A 17,156-nucleotide genomic window follows, 5' to 3' on the forward strand; every position below is an offset into this window, starting at 1 on the left:
AAATTCTAAAATATTAAGTAATTTATAAACTTTATATGATGTTCATGTTCAGCTTTTCTGTAAACACCCTTTTTATTCTATACAACTTTAAAAAAATAAATTTTAGTTAAACTTTGTATTAAAAATAAACATTAAGGCCGTTATACTTATTATGTCTTATCCAATTTACTTATAAAAGCATTACTTATGCTATTTTTATGATTTTTGAGACAAGTTTGCTTCTTTCCTCTGTTTTTAAAAAAAATTGGTCAAAAGTCTGCTTTGCCTTGGTAGCTACATGATTAAACGCCTTTTTTTATGAATGTAGGTCCTAGTTATACCGGTATATACATGGACTTTACCAAGATATTGTGGCATCTTGATGATTTTTTGAAATATGTTACCTTAACGACGTTCGATCCTGATAATTAAAGTCTTAAACTTTTTTTGTCAAATATATTTTTAGTTTCTACATACATAGTTTAATTAAAATTCAAATCAAAAAATGGGGGTCAATATGCTTCTTTTAGCGCTACAGTACATTTAATATGACCTTTCTGCACTGAAATTGGTGTCTTAATTAAAATTTAAATCTTCGACGTTTTCCCTCCAATATATTCATCCAATTTCAAAAATGAAACAAAATGAAATCTAAGTCCGTTTAAAAATAGATGCTTAAAAATTGTGACTGAGAAAAAAAATCTAATTGCTTCGCATAATCAATTATTTGACCTTTCTGCACTAATAAAATGCTATTTTTCCGGCATTGAAAATATAATAAGCAAGAAAATCATTTTAAGGTCTTAAACTTTTTCTGATTTTAAGCAAAAAGGTAAAATGTATCTTGAATATCTAGAAAAGAACATCAAAAGTGGGGGTACATGTAGATTTTCAGATATTACTAAAAAAGTGTAAATTTTACGCTAAAATTGGCTCCATTTTTTCCAGGATTTTCAGAATATATTTACTATATTTGTCACACTTTGTTGATAGAATTCATAAGAAATAATTAAAATGATATTTCAGAACCAGCATAACATATTTAACTGCCAAAAACAGCTTTGTGTGCAACCAGCATGGAAAAATAGGCATCCAAAATTAACAGTACTGTTATTATAGTTCAAATGGAAAAAAGTGACCATTTTCGTCTAAAAAACCTTCCGCCATAAAACATAGTCCCTAGCTTAATTCTACTTGAATGGAATTCAATCGCTGTTTTTTCATTGAATAAAGTTTAATTTACATTTTAGAATTCAGTTTTATTGTTAGAACCTAAAAATGATGCTTAATTTTATGAATAAAGGACCTGCGCGAAATACGCTCAAAATATCAGGATCGAACGTCCTTAAGATATTAGAAAAAAAGTTTCATTTCAAAACTTTGCTACACAGCTCACTCAGTGTGATTCATTTAGGCTCCTGAAGATTTCTAACTAACGATTGACTACGCTCCTTCTGAGTTTTTATGATGTGCTAGGAATAGTCCTTTCCCATTCACTGTGTACACAATGCGTTGACTAGCTACTTAAGACGTCCTCTTGATGAAAGACATATCAAAGGACTCCTAGAAGACTGAGACCAAACTCATAAAGGTTATGCATCTCAGAATGGATATTATCATACTTGATTTGGAAGATGAATTTGACCTATAGTTTCCAGATGAGTAACCAGGTCAAAGATTCAGGAGCAGGTCCATTCCCAAGCAACTATAAGCCCTACCTGGATCAAACTCGCTTGAACGATACATCAATATATATGGACATTTCCAGACTTTGGATGCTGGGTTTGACCAATTTCCAGATGAGTGACCAGGTTAAAGTTCTAGGAACAGATCCATTCCCTACTTGGTTTAAATTTGCAGGGATGATGCATCTAGGGGTGGACAATTGTACGCTTGTTTAGTTGTAAGAAAAGACATTTTCTTGTTTAGTGAATTTGCAGGCTAAACATTCTTAAACATACCAACTCCCAATGAACTATATAATAAGACCTACTTAAAGAAAACTTACGTAAATGGTGTTTTCATGATGCATGCTATCTATATAGAAAATATGATGCGATATTTGCATTACTTAAACTGAAAGCATTTGCAGTAGCTTCGTAGTCTTTGATTATCAATGTTTGTTAAAAGGATGGCGAAATGCATTTTGGCAAAAAAGTGAATATAAAATATATGTTTTTTATACCTTTTACTTTTTCCTTGAGACGGGACGGGGCATTTCATTTGCTGGCTTCAATGATGTAAATTAATTATTATTATACCACCTTAAAATTTCTCCTTCCATATATCTAATAAATCGTATTTTTCCCGTATTCTTGTCTCTAATTACAAGATTGTGATCAACATCTACACACATTCCTCCACTGCACGGATATTCTATATATCGAATAAAGTTACCAACACAGTGTTGGTAACTTTATTCGATACATAGAACTGACAGTTCTAGTACATGTAACGTGATCCAAATCATAGATTGTGATGGTAACTTCTAGACTGGCCTGCCTGTCTGATATCCGATATACACAGCTAATTGTGCCACGTACGTTTCACGTACGTTAAACATATGTGACACGTACGTGACTTCACGTACGTTTTCCATGAAAAAAATACCACATACGTTAAACGTACGTTTTCACACGTGTGAATATCATGCGTGTCACGTATGTTAAACATACGTATTGCCTACCATACGTTACACATATATTGTACATGTACGTTACTCATACGTTTCACATATGAATAACGTACGTACGTGCAACGTGTGTGTAACATATGTTTCTCATAACATGTTTAATGGGTTTATTATTTGCACTGCTCATATTGTAAATGTCTAAATACCATACAAAAATGTGTCAAACCATGGTTAAACACATGTTTTGAACATTTTTTTCACATATTGTAAATGTTGGTAAAACAAAAATTACGTGCAATTTAAATATTCATTTCTTTATATGAATAAAATATATTTTAAACTAAATATTCAATTCAGGCATTTGACATAATTTCCCTCAAAGGCTTATTTCTTTTTCATCTGTTGAATGATCCACTTTCTGGTTATCCTTCACTTCAAATTTCCTGATCCTTATTCTATTGAAGCAATCACAACAAAAGAAATATTTAGATTTAAGCCAAATTTAATGTTGAGTATGTTAACATCAATTCATTCTTCTCCAGTTCTCTTTTATCTGTAAAGAAAAAGAAAATATTAAATGCATGGAATAAGGGAAAACCCATTTTTCCCTGAACATTATTATTATCCACATATTAATCCTGGTCGATTCCCTGTAGAACTTAAATATAAATACTAAATAACTATAATTAATTTTTTAGTTTTCATAACCATGATCTTTTAAACTATTTTTTTTTCAATATATCCTCAAATATCTACCTTGTAATTCTCTTATAATCTAAAATTCATTAAATTTTTTTTTCACTATGTCCTCAAATATCTACCTAGTAATTCTCTTATCTAAAATTCATTAAATAGCATTGATTTGTGGGTGAACTCGGAAAAAAAGATGTGTTTTTTTTGTAATTATACTGATACCCCATATGCCAGCTTATGGTTAATGCAAGTCAAACTCCAAAGTCAAGGTCAAAGGTCGAAATTGTTGTTATCCAAGGAAGGACATGTCTAAGAATAAATCTGTGAAATATGAAAGCCCTACTACTATCAGCTCAAAAGTTATGATCAAAGAAAGTTTTTTAACAGTGGGTTAAACTAAAAGTTCAAGGTCAACTATTTAAGGAATGACTATAATTCTTGGCCAAATTAGTTGATGATAACCTGGTTTGGGCCAGTTTACGCTTAACGCTTTATAATCCGCGAAGCTAGTATTTGAAGCCTCTAAGTTTATAAGACCCAAAATACATCAGCCGAGAAAGTTTGATAATTCTTAGCCAGTTAGGACTAAAGATATTTCAATAGAGCCATAAAATACCATAAGTAGGTCATGGTGACCTACTTTTTGGTCGACATTCTCCAAAAACCATAGATGCCTCAACTGACAAAGTTTAACAATTCTAGGTCAATATAAAGTTCTTTTGGTTTTATTTTCCTGATTATCTCCCCTTGTATAAGGGTCCAAGCCCTAGTTTTAGTATAAATGGTAGCCCTTGGGCCAAAGATGCCCTGTAAAAAATTTGACAATGATTGTCCAAGGGGATCTTGAGTTATGGCCCACATTCTAAAATGTTTATGCACCCCGCACAAATGGCCATAGCATTAGCTCTTTAAGGCTTTGGCTCAGAAGAGCTAAAACAGTATACATGTACCGGTACACCTATTTGCTGACTATGAGGACAATAGCTAGTTTATCGTCCCCCAAGACAGCAACTATTCCCCAAGATGCAGCCGAGGGAAATAGTTTGCTGTCAAGGGAGATGATAAACAAGCTATTTTCCGAATAGTAAGTAAATAGGTGTTTTATTTTGGCACCTGATCCCACCTCTGATGTTTCAGGGGTCCGTGTTTGCTCTGCTCTTATTTTGTATAGTTTTATGGACTTTGAGATTGAATACTGTTCGTTATCTCCATATCCTTCTATTATACTGAAGCTGACTTAAACTTATATGTAAGGTCCGATCTGGATAAAACCAGAAGAGTTACGAAATGAAAAATTGAACTTACCTTCTGCATTAATCTTTAGCTTGGCATGGACCCATCTGTTTTTATGTGTGTTCCAAGTGTATACTTTTTGTCCTTGAGGTTAAAAAAAATATATGTTAAAAAAAAAATAGACGACTTTCACATTAAATTTTACAAAAGTTATTCCCCTATGCGGGGTCAATCCGGCGTATGGCCCTGTTTTCCCTCTGTAACCTTACCAAATTCATTTTTCAGTATCTTAAAAATAAAATCTGTAATGAATATGTTCATGAAGATTTTCATGTTGCCCCAAACTTTGGCAATACAGGTACAGATCTAAATTGTCCAATAACGTTTGAAGATTGAAAATAATAACAGCCCAACAGGTAACTTACAAAGGACAAAGTGGGAAAAATGAGAGTTAAGCCGACAAGGGGAGATAACTCTTAGTAGTGTGAAATTGGTCAAACTCAATTGCATTTCAAATTTTACATGAAAAGCTTCAAGTTACATGTAGTATTTGCAAGTCTAAAAGCAATATGATCAGAAAATCTTATTCCTTTTAAAAGTTATAATTACCATATTTAAGATTAATACAGGTAAAACTTTCAGAATCTGTTTTGAAGTTCATTCTAGGCATTTAGGTGTTTACAAAGATGAGCTTCAGTCACCATCCTGGAATGCATATCTAAAATAACATAAAAATTCACAATCTCAAACACAATTTATATTCATAAGGATGAAAAAGGACAATTATGTAAAAACAAAACTGTTACACCATTATTGCCCTCAAAGAGAATGATTTCCTTTACCATAAGTAATGTGATGTTTTAAATACTGCAAAGAGAAATAAATTCAGTGAGTGGAACTTTACATCAAATTGTTCTTTCTTTTTTTTTTCTTTTTTTTTTTGGCATCTTATTTGTTAGGTTAAAAACGTTTTAAATAAATACTTAATTGTTATTACAGTATTTTTAAACTTCATCTGCATTTTGATACATGACGTGCCCTTGTTGACCAAGACAGCTCACTGCCTCAACATGGTCAATATTTTCTGTTTTTAAGGGGGATGTACGGCCACCTTTAGTGCAGTGAGAGCAAAATGTAAACATTTCTTCAAATGGCTAAAATACATTATATTTTTATCAAATTTTAAGTCTTTTTGATAAAAATACAATAAATATGCATAATCGAATGCATGTTGTGCATATATAATCTATACTTTTGCAGAAAAATGCTTTTGATATGCTCCTTAGAACTGCGCAGCTACAGAATTCAGCAGAGCCTTAAAAAATCCAAAAAAATATGCAAACTGTGCATTAATGTTCTCTCTACAACCATTTGTTGAGAAAATGTCTAAATTTTGCACTTTTAAATGATAATTTCAAGTTCAAAACAAGGTACCATTGTCTTCAAAAAGAGTGTAAAGAACCATGAAAGTAGTTCATGGATAGCAGCACGTGGTCTATTTTTAGCAAGAATCTTGTTTTCCAGACCTCTTCTTAATATGGAGGGGCATAACAATCTTTAACTGTAGAAGAGAATTACAGTTGCAAAATATTTCAAATAATATGAACACTTTTAAAAGAGGAAAGGTGTTATAGTGTGGCTTGAAGTTATTTATTTACTTTGAACATATTTTTTTTTTCTATTTGCCCATATTTTCAAAATTACATTTGTACAAAGTAAATAGAAAAAAATCAACCTATAAACATCTTTAAAATGATGTTTGGTGGTCCTCCCAACTCAGGGAAAAATTATTGGGTTTGTATTTATAGGTGAGAAAAAAAAATCCTTAAAATTTAAACAGAATTGTTTACGGAAGAAAAAGAAAAAAATATCGTGTAATGAAATGTTAAAAAAAAAATGAGTTGGGCCATTTCTAGGCAGCAGATCGGGAGAGAGGGCAACCAAATATTTTTATAACAAGTGGTATTATAAGGCTAGTACATGTTCCATCACATACTTAGTAATGCAATTTTTTTTAATCTTTGACACTATTTTGAAAAACAAACAAAGGACTTTCGGGGGAGGGGGGGGGGGGTTAGCACTCACTTTTTTTGCGATGATAGACATAGTATATGCAATGGACCTTTCATTGCAAACATTGTGCTTCTAAATTTCATAGAAACAACTCATTATATTTTATCAAGCTTCGTATATTCAATGAGCGAGAGCTTACAACGTTGTCAACATAATGAGACATGATGCGTTTTTGTGTCCAAACATAACCCCATACAATGTGTGGGTCATTGCAAACATTCTAGCTATTTATGTGAGGTGCCTGAAGGAAATCCTATAACTGCCTATTTTTTCTACCTAACTTATAAACAAAATAGACATATGTACCAACTTTTCGAATGTAAGACATGTAATTACAATTTATTTTTTCATGCACTGCGTATTGTTTAACATTTTCAAATTAAATGCTAAGCATCCTCCTTGCAGTGCCCCATTTGAAAATAACTTCTATCGCCACAGAAAAAAGACCCACCGTAAACACATATGTTGAGGACATTTTTATCTTTTTTTCTTGAGTTTTAAAGAAACCAACAAATTATCAAGACTTGTTTCACGAAAAATTAAATATAATCATGGTAATAAACGCATCTATCTACAGCAGATATATTCACATGCCAACCATGTGCTTAGTGGAGTAATATTAGCGAGGAATTTCGAGTTGAAAACAGAACAGTTTTTCCCGATTTGCTGGAGTGAGGTTAAAATCGCGTTTTTTCATTAATCAGACGATGCGATGCAACAAATAAAAGTAGTAAGTAATATAACCTAATGATTATTACTTAGTAATTTCTTGTCTTGGTGTTATTATGGTCGCATTTATTCTAAAATCATTGTTATTCGAACTCTGTGTGACAGAGGAATGGCGGACGAAATAAACACATGGCCTCAGGAAAACACCCATATGAAAAATCAAATTTTCAAGAATTATGGATAATGACAAGAAAAAAACTAAACAAATGGTTGTAGCCATATTATCAATGAATCAAACTAACCCCATTTTCAATGCATTTTTCATCTCATGAATGCTGTAGCTGCGCAGTTCAAACATGATTAATTTTCTTCTAATTAAGACAAAATAAAAGTAATTGTTTACTAATTTTAGTCTCTAACAGTAGGTAATTAGTGCATTAGCACTTTGAGTAACTTTGAGCTAGTTTAGTAGAGTATTAAGCGCATTCTTGGCATTTCTTAGTTTACATCAGACTAGATCCAATATGGCTTGTACATCCCCCTTAATCAGTTGATAACCCAAGTCTCTTTTATGTAATGCATGAAAAAACACCCCCTTAGTTTACATGCAACATACAGTCATCAGTGGTCATAAAGTAATTAAATAAAAATAATAATTGTTGATTTTATGCATTCCTCACCGTTTGCTTGGCCCTAGAACTTGGCAGACGTCAGACTTCTCTTTCCTGTGACGTCACTGGTAACGTACATTTAATACATAAATGGAGGCTGGAAAATTCCGGAAGGTATATTTTATAAGTTTTATACCCACTGTATATTAGATATTTATTTAGGTAAATCATTTACTCCCTTTAGAGATTTGTTGTGAAATTATCATGAATTTCTTTTTTTCTTTTTTTCAATTTAGTTTTGCTCTTGAATTCGGATTGATTATATCTATCGATGACCGATTTTAATTTTATGTTCCTCTACTGATATCCAATATACAAGACGAGAACTTGGTGTAAACTTTGTTTACCGTTTTTAGAGTAGATTTTAAACCAATGCGAACTGATAACATCATGCCAGACATAAACGTGGACGTAAGGTAAACAATGTGAAATAAATTGAAACATTAAAGACGCAAAACACGCGCGACATTCACAAGTCAACAACGCACACGTCTGTGAGTAATCTCAGTGAGATGCCCCGTAATCACCGAAATGCCCTTACAAATCACCGAAATGCCCAACAAAATCACCGAAATGCCCACACATATGTTTTTACATGATGTTTTTCATAAAAATTAATTCTTATTTTAATTATTAAAGCATTACTGACGGTAAAATTAATTTTTTTTAGGTTTTGAGCTCGCGTTTTTCAAAGGGCGATAACTCGTATTTGATGATAATTTTCTAGGAAGCGAGATCTACGTACCCCAATAGATATATATAAAATAATAATGATATTTCTCAGAGAAAAATGATGCCAAGTGATTGACAATTTGTTACCCGTCATCCTTTTTGTTTCATGACCTTTAATTAATAATGGTTTGTATAGGTTCCTAGTCTTAATGTTTATAGTCAAGTGCACATGCTATTATTACAGATACTTATATCATACGAACACTGTTTTTTAACTAGCTGAAGTTTTGTGGAATGTGGATTTATTTAAGTTTTTTATTAAATGTTTGTGTCCTTTTTTTTCTTTCTTCCTTTTTAATTGACTTTTTGTGAACCAGGTTGGACTATTTATACGCCTGCCGACACCTGTCTGGGGAAATACATGTAGGTATGGCGGTAATCTCTAAATATCCGTCATTATTTATGGAGTAAATTTATCGTTTATTAAATATATCTAATTTTAAGGACTATAAAGTTTATGTTTTACCAAACAAAATGAGAGAGAGAGAAAAGATAACGGTAGACCAACTCCTGTGATAATTTACGATCGATATGAAAGATTTTCAAAAGACAAATGCAATCACAAAAGGAAAAAAAGGGTTTTTTTTACTCTGTATTTCGTTAAGCAATGAAAATGTTTCATTTTTTAAATAAATATTTATTTTAATTTGTTACTTGCAATTGATTAGATACATTGTCAGTCAGGTCAATTACGGATCGTTTCTCTTGTATATTAGCGAATATTTCGGAAGTAGCAAGTGCTTGATAAATCATGTAATGTGTCTATTAAACCCATTCAACAACTTAAAAAAAAAATTAAAGTAAATTGTCAACTTTTACTATTTTATTTTCAATTGATGTAGTAAACTGTTCAGTAGCAAAAGATACCCTTTCCTGTGTGTGTATAGCGCACGTGCGTAATTTCGGTCACTGGTTGTCATGTACCTGATGATGTAACATGACACAAGAGTACTACACACCTGTCACTAGATCAATTATTTAATCACTGTGTATACACAGTAAACATAATTATTATTTCAGATATCCAATTGTTTCAAACCAATTGAACATTGAACAAAATAAAATCAAATTAATTTTGTCTTCGTTCTTTTTTTTTCTTTTTTTTATCTTTTATAGTAAAATATGAAACTTCCAAAAAAGTTTGTTATCTTATAGATATACCAAAAATGAAATAAATTCATAATTTTTACACATTTTTTTTTATATTTCTTTCAATATTGCAGTTCTTTTCTGTGCTGAAATGAAAAAAAAGTGTATAATGATTTATTTTCCTCAGAAATAGTGTGAACATAATATGATGTCATTAATTTACGAATTAGATCAGCAAAACTTTAATTCATACATGTAATATTTATAATACACTATCAACCATTTCCTTCGATCCTTGTAAATTAAACAATGTACAAGTGACATATATAAGTCCCTGATTATATCAATCATAAATTTTTTATTGTTCAGTGAATAAAAAATAAATTTTGATTAAAGTCATACATAGCATATATTTTGGTTTATATACTATAAACGTAAAATCTTTCTATTTGATTATAAATGTTACTTTCCAGTAAAATTACACATGTGTCCTCCTTTTTTAGAAATCAAGAAAATACGTCAATAATATTACAAACAAAAATTTTATAAAAGAATACATTATTGTTTGGAATATATTTAAACGAAAAATAGGGAAAAATAGAATAAATAAAACTATTTTGGCACGTGTCATTAATCAGTGAGAGTTATCTTTCTTTGATACTTACATGCACATTTCTTCAAATAAAAATACTTACGCTAAAATTATGAAATTTTTTCTTGGTATCTAGGCTTTAGAACAGTTAATTTCATCAATATTTTTTTTTTGTTTATTCTTAACAATATAAGGGGCTTTTCGGTGGCATTTCGGTGATTTCTTGGGGCATTCCGGTGATTACAGGGCATTCCGGTGATTCGTAGTACCGGTGAGGTGGGTAGAGACTGAAAATTTGGTCTGACGTCTACTACTTTCACAACTCAGCCTAACTATTTTTACTTAATAGTTTAAAAAGATTTTGGAGAACTAATCAAGATAATATCTAACAATCATATAGGGCTTAATCTGTTATTCAGGAAACAGAGCCGTTATGGTGATATGACCATCTATAAAATCCATCTTATAACATGTATAATGGGACTTTAGATCAGAAGTTACACGGATTTTAATCATTATAATATTTACAAATGTAAAATATCTTTTTAAAAAAAAAAACACATTATTATGATATTTGGTTAAACCCAATCACAACTGAAAGCTCACAGACTAATCTCATCGAGATGGGTAGAGACTGAAAATTTGGTCAGACGTCTACTACCCATATATTTATACAAAAAGTTCTTGTATTTTAAATGAATATTGTAGTCCCAAGCAACAATAAATGTTTAAGGCATTTTTTTTTCTCGTAATAGCAAAAACTAAATGATAATCTAATTAATTAATTAGATTTGAAATTAAATAAAAATGAAAAGGATAAGTTTTATAGTCAACCTACATTTATCATACATGTATGTAATAGTATGAGTTTACAAAATATACAAGTTTCTCGAGCATAGCTTTTCACACACATGTAAATCACCTTTTTTTAATGTATTTTAATGTATATGTAACACGTGGCTGATAATATACATACTATATTCATCAATGTATATGTAATGCGAGCTTTATAATATAAGTTAACCATAATTTATATATGTACATTAGTACATGTACCCGTAATGTGTGGTTTATAATACACATAAACTTTACATGAAATTTGTGCTTTATAAAACATATGTAAAACATGACTTCATTAACGTACGTGTAACATGTGGTTGACTTTACACATGTAAACCATGTGTTCATTAACGTACGTGTAACATGTGGTTGACAATTCTCATGTAAACCGTACGTTTATTAACGTACGTGTAACGTATGGTTGCACTTAACATATGTTACACATACGTGTAACGTATGTAACACGTGCGTGTATTTCAAACGTATGTTTCACGTACGTTTTGTGAAACATATGTAGTCACACACATGTTATACGTACGTTGTACTACATACGTGAAACGTATGTTTGTAATACACGTATGTGATACGTACATTTCACATACGTGAAACATGTGTTATGTGCAACCATATGTAACACGTGCGTTGCACAATTAGCTGTGTACATATTTTCATACATACGGTAAAGAAAGGCATGTCAGTCTAGGTAACTTCGTTCTATATATAGAATATTCGTGCTGTGGAATATGTGTAGATGTTGACCAAAATCTTGTAATTGGAGATAGGTACACAGGAATAATACGATTCATTAAATATATGGAGGAGGGGATTTTAAGGCGGTATCATAGAGAAATAATATATACCTTTGAAGACATTAGCGAATAAATTATTGTCATTGCCTTTAAAATTCGTCTCTTTTATAACTTTATGCTGAAACAAGAAGCCCAGGGGGCACTGTGGCTGGGAAAAAGCAAATACAGTCCAGTATTGAAAAGTTTAATTGCATGAGTGGTTCCGACCTATCCATAAAGCAGCATTTGATAACTGACATCAGTAGCAATATTAGATGGTAAAGATCGTGCGTATTTCATCTGATTGGAGGAATTACTATGATATTTGAAACGAAAACACCCGGATGAATCGACCACAATGACGGCATTGCAACCAAAGGGAGCCACACAAATATTGCCGATGCCATTTTCAGCGAGATTTAGCATACCCCCTATTTCAGTACCAAACAAAGTTTGACCCTTACTGTCATACTGAATCTTATTAATCTGTGTTGTCCCTGTGTATCTCACCATGATCCTGTTTCATGATCCTGGGCCTGATCTATAACTTAAGCCTCGTCTGTGTTTACACAATAAACATACACTCAGACAAAGAAAATCCACAGAAAAAATATCATCGTAATTCTGTTCTTTCGACGACATTTTTTAAATACTTATATACAACCTTTCAATGTGAATTATTAAAAGCATGCTTACCTATCACACATGTTGATTAAAATAAATATACAGGCATCAAAATCAAAAATTAAAAATACATACATGTATACACATATTATACACCCGGTTTTCCATTTAAAAAATAGTATTATCGTAAATATCATACACACCATGACACCTTATTTTTTTTTTTATTGTCAAATGTTTTATCGCTAGATTAATTCACATTTCCTTATACAATAATTCGATAAAAAAATACAATAAGAAAATTACATCCGATTTTACTGTTGGATATCTAATATCAAATACATTTAATTTAGCAAAAACTTATCTAGATCCGACAGGAACTTAAACTATTTTTGAATTAAATTAAGGTTTTGACAAGGTATACTTGAAAAACGTAAGTTAATTACATGTACCGGGTACTTAATTGAAACATGCAAAATATGATATCGGAGAAAATGCCATAGAGTATTTAATTAAGTACAGAACAATATAAAGGTTTCTGCTGAAACAAGTTTAAAAAAGATAAAACTATACATATTCAATGTTATTGAATTATTTTCTTTTTTAAAATATGGAATAACCACTTTCTTTCAATGAAGTTATTTCTCCATATCTCAAACAATCCCAAATAAATATTTTTTTTCTCACAATGATATAAAACATAATTATGAAATGTTAATTGGAATTTTAATTCATTTGGTATAACGGTGGTGCCCAAACTTTGGTTTTCAAATATTGACAGTTAATCCTTTAAACTAAGAGTATTACACCTATGTTTTTTAAGAAGGAAATGCAAAGAAAAGATTGTTCAATAGTTGGCAATTGGACATACTGAACGTGTACATACTTTGCGTATTCATAATTAGGGGCATTCATTCACTCTTTAGATGTAAGCGAATTCGCAATATAGCACTAGTCACTAATGTGTTGCATATTGTATTAATAAATCATTTCTTAGTGGTTTTCATAAATAAGCGCATCATTGTTCCCATCAACGCCTCTACAATATGAAGCTAGAATTTTCATGTACACATACAATAACTCTATGGCTTATGCAATATTTAAGCTTGCTTTTAGTAAAGTACACTCAATTTAATTTAACTAATTGATCACAGTGAATAAAACGTATAATGTATAACAGGGACCAATTAAGTAGGCAACAAATATATATGATGAAAAAAAAAACAAAAACAATTGTAGCATACACTTCCAATCACAATTTTTTTTTTCAAAAGATTGTTTGTATATTTATGTAAACATATCAAGCTGCATTGTTACGAAATTAATTAGCAGAAGAGTCAGGTAGCGGTCCCATAAAGGGGGAAGGAGGAGGTAAATAATAAATGAGTGGAGGCCCTATAACAAAGGAAAAAGAAGATAGGTAGTGAATGAGTGGAGACCCTACAAAGAGGGAAAGAAAAGGCAGGTAGTGGATGAGTGGGGGCCCTACAAAGGAGGGAAAGAGGATGTAGGCAGTGAATGTGTGAAGGCCCTACAAAGGGGGAAAAAGAAGGCAGGTAGTGGATGAGTGGGGGCCCTACAAAGGGGGAAAGAGGAGGTAGGTATTGAATAAGTGGAAGCCCTACAAAGGGGGAAAAACGAGGTACGTTGTGAATGAGTGGAGGTCATACAATGGGGAAAGAGGAGATATGTAATAATGATTGAGTGGAGACTCTAGATAGTGGAGAAAAAGGATATAAGTAGTGAATGAGTGGAGGCCCTACAAAGGGGGAAAGAGAAGTTAGGTTGTGGATGAATGGAGGCCCTACAAAGGGGAAAGAAGATGGAGGTATTGAATGAGAGAAAGCCCTACAAAGGGGGAAAACGAGGTACGGTGTAAATGAGTGGAGTTCATACAATGGGGAAAGAGGAGATATGTAATGAATGAGTGGAGACCCTGGATAGTGGAGAAAAAGGAGAAAAGTAGTGAATGAATGGAGGCCATAAAAAGGGGGAAAGAGGAGGTAGGTAATGAATGAGTGGAGGCCCTACAAAGGGGGAAAGAGGAGGTTAGGTAGTGAATGAGTGGAGGCCCTACAAAGGGGGAAAGAGGGGGTAGGTAGTGAATGAGTGGAGGCCCTACAAAGGGGGAAAGAGGAGGTAGGTAGTGAATGAGTGGAGGCCCTACAAAGGGGAAAAGAGGAGGTAGGTAGTGAATGAATGGAGGCCCTACAAAGGGGGAAAGAGAAGGTAGGTAGTGAATGAGTGGAGGCCCTACAAAGGGGGAAAGAGGAGGTTAGGTTGTGAATGAGTGGAGGCCCTACAAAGGCGGAAAGAGGAGGTTAGGTAGTGAATGAATGGAGGCCCTACAAAGGGGGAAAGAGGAGGTAGGTAGTGAATGAGTGGAGGCCCTACAAAGGGGGAAAGAGGAGGTTAGGTAGTGAATGAGTGCCAACAATCAATTATTTGTCAGTTTCATTTTATGTACTGATATATTAAAATTTCAAAAAAGGAAATTTTTGTTCAGTTATTGCGAGAGCGAAATCAATTCCAATCTTCTAAACTACTAAAGCTTTGATAATCATATACACTTCTTTCATCTATTCCTTTTGTTGGGAGTTGAACTATGTTCAATCTCCCATGGTCATCACGTATTTAACATGCGCAGTAATTTGTGTTGATTATATAGAGCCGAAAGCGAGGCTACTGTGTCGCCCGATTTACTCCGATGATATTCACTAGAAAACATACATAAACATCCGCCACAAATAGCTCATGTCATTTTCTCCTGAATTGATCTTTTTTTTATAAATTGAAATGTAAGTAAATGTAATGATAAAGTAATCTTATTTTAAATATTAGATTTCGTTTAAAGTAAAACTAAATTATAAAGAAGCTCAAAAGTTTTTCGTAATGGAACTCATTTTCAGTGTAGAGTTATACACTGAAAGAGATACGAACGACAACTCTACATACTGACGGCAAGCGGTGAATCTAGTCTTCTCGACGCCCGGCGGTCCCGGATTTTTAGCTCTTTTTTACCGGTGCAGAGAATTTATTCAAACTTTTCATGAACATTTCCTTGGTATAAATTAATTCGTTAATGCATTAAAACTTTAGGAAATATGCGTATTTATCAGCAAATCAGCAGTATCACCTTCCAAAAGCGTTACATCTAGTACTCTGTTATAAATGTTACTAGTAAAACCAAAAACGGACAACCATGTTTTCGTAAAATCGTGATTAAAAGCAACAAAATGAATTATATTTTTTTTAATAAAAGGAAAACCTCATTTACATACCAGATAATTTGTACGCACACAAACTCTCACATATTCCACATTTTTAACTGTATTGCGATATGTATTGCAATATTTTCAATGTAGTAAAAATGGCATTTTCTTACTATATTTAATTTAACTTACATGCAGAATGTACAAAACAATGATAAGTAACAAACACAAAAAAAAAATTGTTGATTTCATTTAAGTTATCCTCTGAAATGTTCCCACAAAACAACTTCTGACTTACTGTTTGGCTTAATAACAAACTTTTATAAGTCCATTTTTATATTTCATATTTTATATTACTAAATTCCTTAATCTAAAAATATTGCCAATATATTGATATTACAAAATCGTATTGCGATACGATATTTTTTGTCATTGTATTGCAATATATTGAAATATCGATATTAATGCCCAGCCCTAATAAATGATCAACCGCCTCTAATATGAATATGTTTTGCAATGAGAAACCGAAATTATGTGTAGGTCCCTCATGAAAAAGTAATAGAAGGTGCACAACGGCAATATGTAATAAAGCTTCTATGAAAATTTCGTTCAGTGGTGTAAGAGGAGTTCCGGATAAGAGATGGGTATACCTAAAGTGTAACAAACAGATGGACGGAATTCCCGATTTATAAATACCCTCCCACTTTTCAAGCAGGGGGTATAAAAAAGGACTAATGTAGGCAGTCAAGCATTATGGCCCATCCGTTTTTTTTTTTTTTTTTTGTTTTTTTTTTTTTTTTTGTTATTCAATGCCTCTGAATGTCTTTCTCAAGATTGTTGCAACACAAAAAAATTGAAACAGTTTGTCTTTATTTGAAAAAATAATATTGCTTACCCACTAAACCTCCCGATCAAAACTTTTGTTATACACCATGTTCAACTCCCATGAGTGCGTTCAGTACTTTGATCTTATAGGTGTCTTTATCTTTAGTAAAACACAACTATGTTATTGTACCTCCTAAGAAAACAGTCATGAATAAATGTTTACAATTTGACAAGGTATTTCAAACTAAATGAAAAAAAAAATCCTATTGTTGTGTTTGTAAAATCCGACCAGCTACATGGTCAGCAAACTAAATCATGGCCATTTAAACCATAAATGTTTCGTACAAATGAATCGTGCAGACCAAACACCGAATACGACCATTTTGCTTAGTTTTATAGAATATTAAAACAGAACCTTGATTTTACTTAGATAGATCGAAGATTGAGCCATTGCAAATTGTTCCTTATCACTTGTGTCAGGAAAACACAGGCTGCTATTGAAAA

At 32.2% G+C, this 17,156-nt stretch overlaps 1 long non-coding RNA gene across 1 annotated transcript; it reads right to left on the reverse strand.

Moving 5' to 3' along the window:
- Positions 1–3,095: 3,095 nt before the first annotated feature.
- LOC134251870 (uncharacterized) lies at positions 3,096–8,005 on the reverse strand. The gene is made up of 4 exons (XR_009988832.1): positions 7,960–8,005; positions 5,147–5,255; positions 4,610–4,681; positions 3,096–3,164 (listed from the first exon to the last, which is right to left on the reverse strand). It is a non-coding gene; the product is annotated as an uncharacterized LOC134251870 (long non-coding RNA).
- Between the last annotated feature and the right edge of the window lie 9,151 nt (positions 8,006–17,156).

The sequence above is a fragment of the Saccostrea cucullata genome, unplaced genomic scaffold (assembly GCF_032062105.1).
Source record: "Saccostrea cucullata isolate Sc308-1 unplaced genomic scaffold, CSIRO_AGI_Scuc_v1 ctg1625, whole genome shotgun sequence".
NCBI classification, from domain to species: domain Eukaryota; kingdom Metazoa; phylum Mollusca; class Bivalvia; order Ostreida; family Ostreidae; genus Saccostrea; species Saccostrea cuccullata.